Consider the following 16,286-nt stretch of genomic DNA (forward strand, 5'->3'; position numbering starts at 1 on the left):
TCTATTGCTAATTGCTGCTGGCTAGTCTGAAGGAGCTGAGTGGGGGAATCATGGAGGAGGGCTGCTCTGTGTGGTGGAAGCTCATAAACTGCAGCTCTCAGAGGGAGCTGTGTCTCAAAGGTGGCGCTAGGTCCCACCAAGCTTAATGGTTGCCACGGGAGACGTTGAATTGATTTTTTTTCATGCACGTTAACACTCCAGGTATGTTTTTGATGAGGGAATAACAATATGACACGATGTAAAGCTAAAAAAGTCAATTTTACATAATACTGTCCCTTTAACTATAAATTGTAAAATCTTCACATCACAAATCAACACATCATACAGTCAACAATTGTGGAAACCAGTAACAAACATTAGATTTTGATGAGTGCTCTTATTAAAATCCTCAATACATACCAAACATGTTGGTCAATATTCCACTTGCTATTGTTCAAAAGCAACTCTAAACAGATGGGTCTTTAGATTTGAAGGAACTGTGTTTTGACTATTTAGCAGTTTCCTGGAAGCTTATTAAAGATTTGTGGTGCATAGAAGCTGAATGCTGCTTCTCCATGTTTGGTTCTGGTTGTGGGGATCCAGATCAGACCAGAACCAGAAGACCTGAGAGGTCTGGCAAGTTGATACGACGACGACAACAACAACAACAAAATATCTTTAATGCATCGTGGTGTCGAGCCATTCAGTGATTCTTAAACTAACGGAAGAATTATTGTGGTACGAAAGTCTGAAATGGAAAAACTGCTTGATAATTTAGACATGTGTAGACAGGCACCCTTTACCTCATGCTCCTAAAAAATATCCAGTGCAATCCATCCTTCATTAATCACCCAATTAGTAATGAGAGTCTCACTGTGAGTTGTTGTTCTGAGGGCCTCAGGAGTTTATCAGAGAACAATAGAGGACCACCAGCATCAAGACAACCCGGCTCGTGGCGTAGGTCATACAGATGGTTGCATATTGTGGCAACTGCTGCAGGGGTCGCTGCTGCAATAACTGAAATATATAAATATAGCTCCCCAGGGATGGGCCTAAGGCACCAAAATGGCCGGCGCAAGCTCTAATGGAGACCAAGGAACACAGCAGACGAGTCAGAGAGAAAGTTATTACAGAGTGTATAGCACAGCTGCTAACGCTACATGACTTGGCCTTCCACCAAAAATGACAGGCAGGGAAAGGAGATCATTAACTGCAGAAGTAGCCAAGACCCTCATTATAAGCTGCACATATCCACAACTCAGGTGGAGGAATTTGGTCACAGGACCTCCATTAGGCATTAGGCTCCACAAATCCAATAAAAATAAAAAAATCGGTGACAAGAAAAAAAAAAGAAGCTTTTGCTGAAAGAAACATGGTGGTCACCGAGAGTTACAATGAGGAGGTTTCTTGACGTGCATTCAGTCTGACTCAGTTTAAGCTGTTTTGCAAGAAGGATGGATGAAATCTTTTGATCTGTAGCTGTGCAAGGCTTGTAGAGAGATACCCCAAAAGACCTGCAGCTCACTAACTAGCTAACGGAAGAAAAAGGCAGTGATGCTTTTATTTGTGAAAATTGTAGTCAGCCACACACCGTTTTCCTTCATTTTCTCATGATCCATGTGCTTCTGTGTCTTGTATGTCGTCTGGTTTTACCTTTCAGTCGTTTTTTGGGGTTGAGACATTATGCATTTCATACCTGATTTACTCCATCTTGTAATTTGTAATACTTCCTTCCTGTTCTTTGCTTTTGGTTCTGTTAAGAACTTTTTGTGTACTAGTACATAAACCCCCCGATTCTTCACTTTCAGATTAGTCTCTCCTGATTGTCATTCAATCACCTTCCCAGCAGTTAACGGCCAGCCAGTTTCATCAGATCCTGGTTTGCCTGTTTTCCTGTCACCGTTGCTTTGCTGTTAGAAACCGCGTCTCCTTTACAAAAAGTCCGCAAAACCGTCTATATCCCACTAATGTCGAAAACACACAATTTTGCAGTTGTTTCCATTAAATAAGGAACACAATTACAATTGCACGTGGATATGTTTGTCAGTCATTACAAATGAAGCTGTAGCTACTTCCTTCTTCTTCGTGGTTTGCACCGGTGGCAACCTCCGATTGTTGATCATGTGATACGAAAAAAAAGTGTTTTTCCGTTGCAGGTTTGCGAAATAAACCAAATACAATACGGCCGAAACGACCTCGACCTAGCGACAAAACGTTTCATCGAAAAACAAGTCGCCGTGTTTCTGTTGAGTGAATTTGTTTTCGAAATGTCAAACTGCGCATTGGAAACGCAGCCAGAGCCACATTCTCCCCTGATCCTCTCGTGCTTGTTCCTCCTCTTTGGTACATTTCCTAATAAATCACCATTATCTGCAGCGTGAAGCAGCCCCTCTCTTGCTTTTCATTTCTGTCCAACTCATCAACGGAACATGACGGAACAACTTTGGGGTATCCGACAGCAGTCCTCGAGAGTTACTACGCTGCCACTTTTAGATGCTTCCTTCCTCCTGCACACCTGAATCAAATCAATGGTTCATTACTAGGCCTCTGCAGAGCTGAATGACGGCTGATGAGGAAACTCCGCCATTTGTTTCGGGTGTGTTCGAGAAGGGAGGCATTCAGAAGTCGCATGAGAGCGCTTTTCGAGGGGCGGACTTGAACATTTTAACTCCTTGATATCAAAAGGAGCAACAAAACAGCCGCAGTAAAGGCAAAGTCAACACGTAGCTGCGTCTCCGGCGCAAACACAACAGTTTCCTTGCTCCACTGCAGCCCTGTGCCATTTCAAACCCCAAGCAGCTCTTTCACTGCGTTTGTGAAGCCGTCTCTGTTGACATGTGGCCACAAACACACTGACTTTCCCCACAGTTACAGTTACAGCACTCGTGAAAGTATTCGCCCACTTGGATGTCTTATTCTTCTATTGCTTTATGTGGATTTGTTACATATTTGTGTTTACTTGTCATTGACATCAGTTTTCATATCAACATAAAAAATGTTTTTGTCAAAAAAGTCAAATTTTGTTGATCATGATTGACTTATTTGCAATAAAAAGAGTCAAACATCCAAGGGGGTGAAATGCTTTTGTTAGTCGCCGTATTGTGCGACACCACTCTATTCAACGCAGCTGCATAGAAAACGGTCTAAATGTCACAACCCCATCCGTTTTCAGCCATGGAAAGTGATTTTTCTTCAGTTGTTGTGTGGAAAGAAAAGAAAAACAGAAAAAACTACATGGTGGAATACCATCTGGGCATTTTGTGGAGTTGTTGTGAAACACAGACAAAACGAAAAACCTTTTTTTGAAGCCTGAGGGGTTTGGAGATGGAGAGCGACACATCAGCATCGATATAGAAAGTTTGTCTCCCTTCTAGAGCTGGGCAGTAACTCGTTACATTTACTCAGTTACATTTATTTGAGTAACTATGTTGTTGTGATGACTTCCTGAAGGTTGGAAAGAGCAGGAGCTTCTTACAGAGAGAGAGAGAGACGCCCAAATTCAAGGCGATAAACTATAAAGTCAAATTCCTTTTGAGTCATGTTTGATGTGTACCGCAGTTTCATAACAACTGAACATAACATGGTTACTAGAGCTATGAAATGGTACTATGTGCATAGAAAACCCATAATACTGCCCCTTTAACAGTACGCCACTAAATCGATAATTGGAAAACCAGCATCATATCTGCAGGGGCGCAGCCAGGAATCTTGGGCCCCCTGACAAAAAATTAAATTGGCCCCCTCACGCAGCTGCTGTCACAATCTTTTGAGTGTATCTGACCCATCAAAAGCGTCACAATTTTAAAACCTTGCTTTCTTTGGTCCAATACTGATAACTAGCACAATATTTACTGCTCATGAATTTTACATCCAACAGTCCACATACAGTGTGCAAGTAGGTTGCTTAAATTTTTTTCTATTAGTTTTAGATTGCTGAAATGTCTCTGAGCAACAGTCATAGGCAACATGCAAAATATACATGAAGCAATCCAGCTATGTAGTTGCATTTTATTCAAGTTGCAGTATATAACTTTAATAAAAAATATGTTGTCTAAAAAATATATTTGTTAAAGTTGTCACCATGTCGTGACAGTTTATTAGATAATCTGTGAAAACGATCAATCTCCTCCCTGAGCTGCTATTACTGGCTAAAGTAATGCAACATTCTGACCAAAACAACCAATCAGAACCAGGAGGAGGGTCTTAGCGCTGTCAATCAACTTCATTCACTCACCGCTAAATGTGCTAATGGTGGAGAAACAACATATCATTACAGGAAAATCGTTCATCTGCCGTCACTGGTAGCTATGCTAACTAGACTAAGCATTTACAAGAGGCTATGCTAGCTGGAGCACAGAGCGAGGGGGAGGAAGGATGAGCAGCACCACATGAGATGGTGATTGACAGCGCTAAAACTCTCCTGTCACTGACTGGTTGTTTCTAGCACTTTGAGAAAGCAGATTAAATACATTTTTCACAAATTATTTCTCATATCATACTGTCACGACATACTGACAGTTTTAACAAATATATGGAAAAAAATATTTTAATAAAAGTTACATACTGCAGCTTTAATTTCATTCAGGAGAGGGCAGGTCAGGAGGGACTAGAGCTGCTGCTGACTGACTCATCTGTTGTTAAGTGGTAAAAGGTACAAAGGACAAGTTCAATATATCAATATGTTGGTATTTTTTCCCTTAATTCATTAGATGCTAGTGAAATGGAGGCAAACAACAGTCTGTAGCTAAGCTAACTATGCTAAATGGTTGATAATCTCACCCACCTCTCTTGGAGAAAAACTGGGTTATAAATTGACACTTTTGCCTTTTTCTCTCCCTCTCTCTATTTTTTCTTTTGAAAACCTGACTTTATAATATTTCTTAGCAGCATAGTAACAGCCACAGTCGTTCTTGTTTTCCACTGTCTGCTGCTGAACACCGTCACCGTCCAAGCAGGAATGAACCATTCCATGCAGATCCAGGGGGGTTCAGGGCAAATGTGAGCTTTTTGGTCTGGGAGGGGCAACATTTAATTTTTACTGCTAAAAACAATCTTCAAAAATACAACATGATTAATTTTGTAATTGACAGGACCTCAATTTTTTATTTTTTATTTCTATGAACAAAAAATTTAAAAATAAATTATGGAGGGCCCCCTGTTGGTCAGGGGCCCTTAGAATTGTCATAACCTTTCCCCCCCTGTACGCCGCCCCTGCATATCTGTATCAAGCAATAAACCTGATATCCATACAGTACAACAGGAGTTTTCTTGGTTACTTTCAACCAAAACAATGTCAGAAGACAAAAACGTGGCACTGAGGAGCAACTGGCTGAAGGACATTTAATCAAACATTGGCTGTGTGATTATCTTTGAGCCTGAAAACGTCATTTTAATCTCAGCCGTTTATTGATTCACAGAAAGCATAAAACAATCATGATCATTCAGACAACTAATGGAATAAAATATTAAAATGTTCTTGCTTGCGGGTGAAAAGAATCGAGACGGGAGATAACCCTTAAAAATGTAAAATATGAGCGTTTTCTCATCGAATCACCATAGCAAGACGGAGGTAAAAACACGTGAGACGTTGTGGATTAAAAGCATGCCACAAATCTGAGGAACAATCGGCTCAGAACAGCCAGAAAAACTCGAGCTTTTTCACCGTCCGTGTGTTTGTGACAGAAATATCGAACCAGATTTTGTCCTTTCTGTTGTGCCCAAGGCTTTTAGTGGCTCGATAGTTGCAGGGTTTTTTGTTGGACGACATTTTAGGTTTCGAAGGAACCTTGAAAACACCTTAATAAAAAAAAAAAAAAAAAAGTTTTCAAAATGATCACGACTGGGAGAAAAGAAAAAAAAAAAGAGAATGTGTTTTGTTGTTTCTCTCTCTCTCTCTCTCCCTCCTGCAATCTGATAAGCTCCTGCAAGCTGACTTCCATCTGAGCTGATCAGAAAACAACAGCTGGGTGGAAGGTAGGAAATGAAATGTAAATCTTATGGTAAACTCCGCGAGGTGATGAGCGAGAGCGCGCAGCACTGTAAACACAGGGTGCAGTTTGGGGCTTTGGCATTTAATATCTGCCGTCTCTCTTTTATGGAGCCTTCAAAATGGAGAGCGCTGTTGTGTTTGGGGGCCGAACTGGCGTTGCTCTTTGTCGCGAGACGAAAGCAGAAAAGAAAAAAACCAAAGCGGCACCGTGAAGAATAGCTGGGCGGAGAGAAAGAGAGGCTGAGTGAACCCATGGATGCACACGCACACACACGCACACGCCCACACACACACACACACATAAGGAACGAATCATCATTGGAAAATCATTAGAAATCTGGCGAAGTAGAGGGCCACAGATTGAGGGACAAACCCGTCATTCAAGCACACACAAAGACACACACACACACCCCCACACATGGAGAGGCAGTCAGGTGGAAGGGTAGCGGGGCGGCCCCACACACACACACACACACACACACCCACACGCCCACACACCCACCCACACATAGCTTCATCCACACAAACAATCCTTCATGTTTCCCTCCCAGCCCCTCCTCCTCCTCCGTCCGTTGACATTTATTGCTCCTTCTGTGTGAATATCTTTGAGTTTTATTCTCATGTCGGCCATTGTGTGCGCGTGTGCGTGTTGGGGTGTGTGTGTGTGTGTGGGCATGTGTGTGTGTTTTCTCACTGTGAATAGGAGCTCCATTAGTGATTCATTTGTGCGTGGTTAACCATTGTGGAGAAAAAGGCAACATTTTATTTGTCTGAACTGAACCCGAGCCATATGGCTCCTTCTGCTCCCCCAAAGATCTTCTCTGAACTCAGGACTCTCACCCTTACACTTTCATCAGCCTCAGCTCGTTTCTTCAGTCCATGACTTTTACACTTCTGCTGCAAAACATGTTTAGAGATGCACAGTGAAAAAATGTCTAGTGTCAGACATTTTCAAAAACAGTATTTTTTTTTTTTAAATCTACATTTGCACCTGTGACACAGGTAGAGTTTGGGGAAATTTTCTTTTTTTGGAGTATTTCTTCTACATTGTATGTTTTACTTTTACTTGAGTAATATCATTATATTGTAATATTATTATGAAGTATTGCTACTCTTGCTTGAGTAAACTTTCTGGATACTTTAGCCACTGTGTGTTGCTTCACTGAATGAAAAACAAACTTGTTTTAACCAAAAATTCACCAGGCACAGACACACACCTGTAGTTTTTCGTTAGTTTCATAAGTTTTGTATTGAAAGAAATTGATTTGGAAAAAAATATATATTTTGCCTGAGTTTATTATTTTGTAATAACGTTATTTAAATAGATTATTTTTTATTTTGGTCTTTAAATTACCAACATGTCCACATAACCTTATATGTGGAAATGTATAAAGTTATATCATATAATATTCGTCAATATTAAATGACTGATGTTTTGATCAGTTACTCGCTACTTTAGTAGTCTTTTTACCAAGTACTTTTTTACTCTTATTTGAGCAATTTATTGGATTGCTACTTTACTCTGGTAAGAAGCCACAAACACAGTGGAGACCCTTGTAAGACACCAAATTGTCCTAAAAGAGTGTTGTGGCCATTTATGCTAAATTTTGTGGATTGTAATTTCTACCAATTTAGAAATTGGTAGAAAGCAATTAGAATAGGCAGTTAAAATATATTTAAGTTAGTTTAGAACCAAAATTTGAAATTAATTTTTATATCTGGAATTGTTTCGATTCCTTTGGTAATTGTTAGACCCTCCCATTAATTTGAGTAATTAAGGACACACCGGGTGCTTGGTCGAGGTCTATTAGGCAAATGTCTGGTGCTGACGGGAAGTTTTGTAAATGATGTTTTGTTTTTTTTTTAACCACTTTTCTGAACTTGACACATCAAATTAAGTTTAGTTTTGTTTTCAACCAAGTTCTAAGAGATTTTTAGTAATCTTTTTGTTGCTATTTTTCACAACAAATAAAGCTTTTCTTTTTTTTTCAAAACAATCAAATCAGAAGTCTATGCAAATCAAACCACCTGTTACCAGGTGACCTTTGCTGGAGTTTTTGGAACATAGAAGGCCACGACAGGCAACATGAGGAAATATTGACATTTATACCTTAAATTGTTCAATATAATCTTAGCTGCACCTTCATCTTTCAAAGACAGGAGGGTTAACCTGATGAAATAGCCTCTGATATGGATATAGTATATTAACAGTTAAGCCCAAAACTATTTTTAATTCACAAATTTTGATTTCCATACTTTTTATAGACATAAAAGTTAGCTTTACCCAGGAAATATGACAGTTATCTTTCAAATTATATTACACCAATGGGAAAAAAGAGCAATCTGTTTTTATTTGCATTATTTACACACTTAACATTTAGTCTGGACTTTTTTTATTGGCATTAAAGCAATCAAACCCTCCATATATTTACGGCCCAGCTTTATGCATGTTTTCGTTGGTGTTTGTTTTTACTTAAAGGTTTTGTTGGCTCTGTTGGCCTTTATTTGAAAGTAGTTCTACAGGAAACAGGGTAATGAGAGAGGAGGAAGACATGCGGCAAATGTCGCCAGGCCAGGAATCGAACCTGCGACCACCATCAAGAGGACTAAGGCCTCAATACGTGGGTCGTGCTTTGCCCCTGCACCACCACAGCACCCCTCCGTTGGTGTTTTGATAGTTTAGCTTTCTGTTTTTTTGAGGTTGGAAGTGGCAATTTTCTACTGTAGGCTCAGAATGCGGTCAGCAACATAAAGATATGCAAAAATCAATGACAGATTATAAAACATACTCATTTCTCAAACCTAAAATCATACCTGATGATAGAGCACTACTCTATGAGTAAGTCCTTCTTCAGAAGTTAACGTTTCTTCTCTGGTGGACGGTTGTAGTAGAACCACAAGATGGAGTAAGGATTTCCCTCCAGGGGGCTTTTGTTGACAAACCTGGAGGTATTCTTGGCAATCACCTTAAATGTTGACACATTTGTTCTGAGTCCTCCTCCATTGGTAACCGATGCAAAACTAATCAGCTGATTACAGGAATAATCCTGTTTCACTTTGGCCACATGTTCCAGTTTTTGAAAACACAAGCTAAGACTCATGTGGTTAAAGATGCAGCTCCAAACTTTTATGATTGTGGCGTGTTTGTTTTTGTGTATGAGAGTTACCGTTTGTCAAAGGATGTCTGAGGTTGGATGTTCCATCCCTGAACAGCTGGCACACCTGGCATTAATTACCTCAGTGGGTTCAGAGGATTTAAGGAACAGCATTGTCCGATGATTAACATTGCTGGCTAGCTCTTGCCATACTATTTTCCTGTGTAGAAACCTTCTTATTTTATTATTTTAAGTTTTCTTACCTGATGTCTACTTACCATCCACTCTTGTGGTCCAACATTGCAATCCATTTCCTTGTCTCTTCCAGAATCAGTCCTTTTCATGGATGTCCTCTGCACCTCCAGAGGCCTGCGCGCTCTCTACCACTATAGAACTCTGGGACTCACCACTCCAGGGACAGACCTACCTCCCTTCATACATCGTCCTCACTTCAACGCCATGGCCGTCACCCATCCGTTACTTCCCAGTTTCATGCTGATCTCTATTAAAGCCCCCAATTAACCGGTCCTTCTGCTTCCAGATGCCTCTTTCAACTGAACCGGTGAGAGAACGTCTCCAGTCACACATTCAACTCATTGTACGTATTGTAAATCAGGGGTCTCCATCCCTAGTCCTCAAGAAATACTGTCCTATAGGTTTTAAAAGTAATTCTGCTCCAAAACACCTGAATCAAATGAAAGGCTAGTTACGATGCCTTTGCCAAACTTGATGGCATGTCAAAGAGGTAAATTAATCATTTGATCAGGTTAATAGAGCAGGGATGCATCTAAAACCGGCAGGACAATAGATCTCGAGGACTAGGGTTGGAGGCCCCTGTTGTAGATACACCTGCTTTCCTTTATCTTTGGTGTCATTGGATTGATTCTCTATGTGGGTCAGGTAGCTACCTATTAATATGACATAAATAGTGCCAATAATGCCAATAACGCCATGTTCTAACATGTTCAAGCTTGGGAAGGACATGTCCGAAGGCGCATCCAAAACGATACAAATGGAAAGACTTAGCTAAACCGTGAATCAACAACTTTTTACATACAAACCTAAACAAACATGCTTGTAGCCCTCAAGCATGTTTGAGGGCTACAAGCATGCTTGAGAGTTGTGGTCATAATCTTTCTACAGCAGAACGAAGCACACTGTTCATAAGGTGACGGCAGAACCTGTCAAAATTAGCACCAGCAGCAGGTCAAAGTTTTACAGAAAATCCATAAATGGATATTAGCCAGAATTACTGTTCGGTGAACCTCTATCCTAAAACCCTTCCTGTTTCTTTTAGTTTACTTTTGTCTTTCTTTCCTTTCTCTGGATATCAGCCTGTGTGTGCACGCTCTCTCGCGCGTCCTGTCTCTAGGTCGATGGAGACGGGCCTCTTTCGCTGTCAGCTGCAATCAGCCCTCACGTGCGCCTGTAATGTTGTGTATTGTCCGAACGCATCACCAGAGGAGCATCTGAGACGTCCATTAAAGTTCAAAGCAATTTATCACCATCTTCCCTCCTCCTCCCCACCCTGTTACAATCTCCTCCTTCCCCATCCCTCCGTCTGAGTGGGGGAGCGTCATCCTCTCGCTCCCCCACTCACACCGCCCTCCCCAACCCTCGTCGTGTTCGGCGCGAATTAAAATTCAGACGGGATTAATCGACACGGTTCTAATTTGTCGGCCGAGGCAGGTTGCAGGAGGTGCGCGGATGCGAAATTAATTCACAATTAGGACGAAGGGGAGGAAGAATCATGGCGGAGATTTTGTGTTTTGTTTTCTTCCGTCTGTCTCTCCCCAGCTTCTGTCTGTCACACTCGCTAACTCGAGGTGCCCTTGACATCTTGAGTGTGATTTGTGACAAGCCCGGGCTCCTGGAGGCATTTGAGCGTGCACGTGCTTGCGTGCGTGCGTGCGTTGCGGCGCAGCGCGAGGCGCCCAGCGAGAGAGCCGTCCGAGAGTTTGTTTCCCTGCGTGACAGGAGTCACCCTGGGGTATGATAACTTTAGAGGGCCCGGTAGTTTAAATATTAAACTGGCCTTAGCGGCTGACAGCTCCCTCACAGCCGTTCAGCAGCCGTTCAACATGCGTTTCACAAACACTCGCCCACACGTGTTCCAGCCTTGACAGTAAGTAGCTTTCCTCGGCGCAGACGCGTGTGTGGACGTGCCAGAGCAAACTATATGCGCTGGGAGTGCTGGGAGTGTGTGTGTGTGTGTGTGTGGGGGGGGCGTGTGTGTGTGTTTGTGTGCGACCGACACAAGGTTGGATTTGGACTTGTTTTTAATCAGTGGGATTTTGCAAATGGCCTCGGGCTTCTCCCAGGGACTAATTAGCGATGTGACTTCGGCATGATAAATAAACACGCGCACGCACCGACACGCGCGAGCGCCGCATTAAAACACATAAAAGAATACCAAAGAGGGACTCGGGATTTGCAGATCAGATGGAACAGAAGCACATTTACAAGGGAAATAAACAAACGCCTAATCTACATGGTTTCTTTCTGTCTCCAGCCTCATTTCCTCAGTTTCCCCCCCTCATCCCACATTTTCAACGTTACTGTCGAGCTTTAACTTTCTCTCTCTTTCTCTCTCTCCACCTCACACACACTCACACTCAGACTCTACAATTTAATGTGTTGACAGCCTGTGCCCAAGTGAGAGCAGAAGGTTGACGGCCTGAGAGAATTCCTTAGGCTTTTCTACACTGCACCTTAATGTACACCCACACACGCCTACACACCCACACACACGCCTACACACACACACAGATTCTGGCTGTGTAAACCGTAGAGATTAGCAGCTCATTACCATACCACAGGGGTAGGGCGAGCGAGGGTGGGGGTACGCACAGGGGGCCGTGTGTTTCTGACTGTGTGTGTTTGTGCCAACACACCTCAGAGTGTTGTCTTCTGGTCACAACAACAACTGTTCCGTTATTTGCGCGAGCGTGCCAGAGCGAGGGCGTCTTTAATCAGGAGGACAGAAAAAAACAGAGGCCGCCGAGAATAACCGAATATGTTTTCATCGCCGAGACAATCAGCAGATTAAACAAATTCACCTCGTTAAGCAGCTAATCCATCTGTCCAATCAGCGGGAGGGGAAGGACGGAGGAGGCGGCGGTGACCCCGGACAGATGTGGAGATGATCCACTTTCCAGAGCAGCATCTCCGATCCGGGGGAGGATTGTTTAGTTGCATTCGTTTGAAGTCCTGCGTTTGGCACGAGAAGAGGACCGCAACCCAGTTTCAGAGAATCCTGCTTGTTTGTTTTGGGCAAGTTTATCAAGCTCAGAGCGTGAAGCATGGTGTCCTGTCTGATTGTTATATAGAACAGGTGTCTCCTATCAGTCAGGCTTGTAACAGCGTGTAGATTCACCAGTCAAATCTAAAATAATAAAAGCAACAAACATTTCCCTTTGACTTCTTATGTCGCCGCAGCCATTATGAGCCCAGAACCGTTTCATGTTTCTGTGCAGGTGTTGTTTAGTGCTGTTCTCTCGGCGAGCAACAGCGCAGGGTTGCTGTTGTTACAATTTTTAGTTTAAAAAATTTTCCACTTTCTCTTTTGGGGAAAAGGTCAAGACTGCAGGCGGGCCAGACCAGAACTCTCCTCTTCCTCAGGAGTTTCCATTGCAATGGTACCTATGTCTCTGTCTGTCAAAACAAAAGTACGATACGACATAATTTAAATGAAATCAATCAAAAAGCTTCCCAAATAATTTGTGATTATTAAGTAATTAGTTATAAAAATATAATTAATTTAAAAACAAACACTTTAATCAAAGCGGATTAGTGACAATGGGATTTGTGTGATCTACAATTATCCATCTGTCCACCTATTGTCTCTCTAGCCGCTGTCCTTGCGGTGTGGTGGATGGCAGGTCCTCATCATTGGCAGCCAGTGGGTGAGAGACGGAGGACACCTTGGACAGGCCAGCAGTCAATCATAGGGCTTCATAGAGACACACAGGACCAACAACCCTGGGTACACACGCACACACACCCACACACACACTCATCCCTGTACTTCGACCAAACTGAAGACCTTGTATTTACTTCCATTCATTTGAGGAACTGAATTTATGCCTAACATTTTCCCGAACCTTAACCATTACCAGTCCGTTCCTAACCCTAACCTTATCCAAAACATAATTCACACCATACCTCTGGACTATCCTCAAATGACCTCTCTTTGTAACTGTTGTAAAAGTGCTACTCTATATGTAGTACAGAGTATGTCTTGCTTTCTTCACAAAAGCTTTGCATAGGCTTCCATTCATTTTACATTCATTGCTATTCCCTAACATTCAACCTACAGTACAGACCAAAAGTTTGGACACACCTTCTAATTCAATGGGTTTTCTTTATTTTCATGACTATTTGTAAGGCAAGAAATCCCACTTATTAACCTGACAGGACACACCTATGAAGTGAAAACCATTTCAGGTGACTACCTCTTGAAACTCATCAAGAAAATGCAGAGTGTGTGCAAAGCAGTAATCACAGCAAAAGGTTGCTACTTTGAAGAAACTAGAATATAAGGGGTATTTTCAGTTGTTTAACACTTTTTTGTTTAGTGCATATTTCCACATGTGTTATTCATAGTTTTGATGCCTTCAGTGTGAATCTGCAATGTCAATAGTCATGAAAATAAAGGAAACTCATTGAATTAAAAGGTGTGTCCAAACTTTTGGTCTGTACTGTACATAAACTCAATTCACGCATTAGTCTTAAGTCTAACCCTTAACCCAAAAACTGCACTTCTTGTGAGGACAAGGCCTTGGTCTCCATGGTATGCGTTAGGAAAATGTTCCTTACAGCAGTGGTCCCCAACCCTGGTCCTCAGGGACCGCTGTCCTGCATGTTTTTGATGAGTCCAGACTCCAGCACAGCTGATTCATATGACTGCATTACCTCTTTGGCATCCCTGCAATTGCTGCAGAAGCTGCTTAATCACCTGTTCATTTAACCCAGGTGTGCAGCAGCAGGGAAACACCTAAAATATGCAGGGCAGTGGGCCCTGAGGACCAGGGTTGGGGACCACTGCCTTACAGTATATCTAATACCTAAGGGAGATTTAGAATAACAAAGTAACATACAGTAGATTCAAACCCATGACCTTCCTGTTGCATAGCAACAACTTTCTCACCATGCAGCTCGTTACAACAACACAGTGAACATTTGTTTTCTTAAAAGTACTTTAAATGTGAAAAGTCTTTAAGTAATAAACAAATGACTGAGACATTTTATGGAGAATTGTCATCACATTATTCTACACAATTTCAGTTTTTGCATTTTAGATTTATTTTGTTAGATGAGGCAGTGCAGTGTGTTGGTGTGCTATTTGCTTTAAACAATGGCACTTTAGCTCGAACCAAATGGACGTTAAACCTCCATACAGAGTTTGCCTGAGCATCGAGGTGATGTTGTCTGTACATATCATCGTTCATTTGATCCCTCATATAATGACTGATGAATATTTGGAACACAGGAAAACATGATGCAAAATCGACTTTTTGAGCTTTACACAATGTTATGATGTTATTCCTTCATCAAAAACACACCTGGAGCTTTGCCTTGATTCTTTTGTGCGTATTTGAGAAATCCTTTAATTTCCCGTGGCAACCATTCAGCTGGGCAAAACGCCCGGGTGGACCTAGCACCGCCTTCAAGGATGCAGCTCCTCCTTGGAGCTGCAGCTTCCATAATTCTGAGCTACCGCCTCACAGAGCATCACTTCCCCAGTCACTTCCCTTCTCAGCTCCTTCAGACTAGCCAGCAGCAATTAGCAAACACCTGGTAGAACTGCACATCTGCTGAGCTCATTATAGGGGCCACTTCTCAGTGCAACGCTGGTAAAAACATTGCTAAAGGGTTAATAGAGGAGAAATATTGCAATGACTTCCTCAAGGCGGAGTTTCACAAAGAGCAGGAGCTTCTTAAAGAGACAGAGACCCAATTTCAAGGGGTTAAATTACAAAGTAAATTTTCTTTTAAATCATACGTGATATATACATTATTATTATAACAACTGAAGGTAACATAGTTTCTTGGTGTGCTATAAAATGACACCATGTTCCTGGAAAATACAAATTACTGCTTTTTGTTTTTGTGTTACTCTATAAAGCGCAGAATGGTAAAAGTTTTAACTTTATTTACAAAGAGCCCATTCACAAACTGTTACTATATTTAGCTAATATTTACCACATTTTTATTATTATTCAACAATACATCTTTAGATCCCAGCACATTCGAGGTGGGATGAGTGTTGATGAATTTATTTTCGGTTAAAACCAGCAGACACGATTTTATTTTAATTTTTGTTACCAATATTTTTGAGTGCAACCACGAAACAGTACCACTTCTAAACAAGATTATCACACTGTGGGCTCCCGCTCCTACCCAGGCCTAGCTCGTCTATTTTTAGTGAACAAGATGTGAAATACTGGACTCATCTGACCACTGCACACATGTCCTCTGTGTGATGATGCCTCCGAGCCCAGAGGTTAATAGAACAGCTTTTCTGGGCAGACTGAAGGTGCAGCTGGCTGCATTGAAGGCTACCATGCTATGCTTTCCAAATGTTTCACAAATGAACCTCTCGCCCATGTTGTTCCAGCAGCTGTTGACAGGGAGTGTCCAGCGTGCTTACACCGTGTCCTTGTGGACGCTCTCTGAGATTCCCTGAATCCTTCTACGATACTGTGGAGCATAGAGGAAGAATCGGGAAAACCTCCTCAGAACAACACTGGTGTGACATACACCATCACTTTCCCTCCATTTTCTTCCCAGCAATTTAAAGTTTTGTGGTTTAAGACTATAAAGATTTTTTTCCTTCCTAATATTAAAATTGAATAGATAAATAAGCACAGTGGACCCCCAACCTATTGGTGGCTCAGTATTTGCAGATTATTTTGAATTATGATTCAAAAGACAATGATGCTTGGGAAGCTAAAATGCCTAGTTGTAATGCTACTTCACATGTCATTTCCTGGCATTTGTAAAGCAGCCAATCCAGGAGCAGCACTCATTTTCCTTGGCTTTGATTGGCTATATCCATAAGAGATAAGGAAGACCATAGATGTTAGCTTCTGCAGTAGTGCTAAGATGGATTTCACAGTGAATATTAATGCATGAGGTATATTTTGTGTTTAAACTATTGAAAAAGGCAATATTAGTGTTTTTGGAGGGGGTCTCAATCTGTGGATTTTAGCTATTTGCGG

The 16,286-nt window shown here is 41.8% G+C and overlaps 1 long non-coding RNA gene across 1 annotated transcript in view; it reads left to right on the forward strand.

The window, feature by feature from the left end:
* The first annotated feature begins 9,394 nt into the window (after positions 1–9,394).
* The window catches only part of LOC116722157 (uncharacterized), a 73,889-nt gene continuing 66,997 nt past the window's right edge, over positions 9,395–16,286 (forward strand). Inside the window, exons 1-3 of the long non-coding RNA XR_004339715.1 lie at positions 9,395–9,625; positions 12,640–12,701; positions 12,915–13,048. This is a non-coding gene — a long non-coding RNA (uncharacterized LOC116722157). The remainder of the gene's footprint in view (positions 9,626–12,639; positions 12,702–12,914; positions 13,049–16,286) is intronic.

This window comes from Xiphophorus hellerii, chromosome 6 (assembly GCF_003331165.1).
Source record: "Xiphophorus hellerii strain 12219 chromosome 6, Xiphophorus_hellerii-4.1, whole genome shotgun sequence".
NCBI classification, from domain to species: domain Eukaryota; kingdom Metazoa; phylum Chordata; class Actinopteri; order Cyprinodontiformes; family Poeciliidae; genus Xiphophorus; species Xiphophorus hellerii.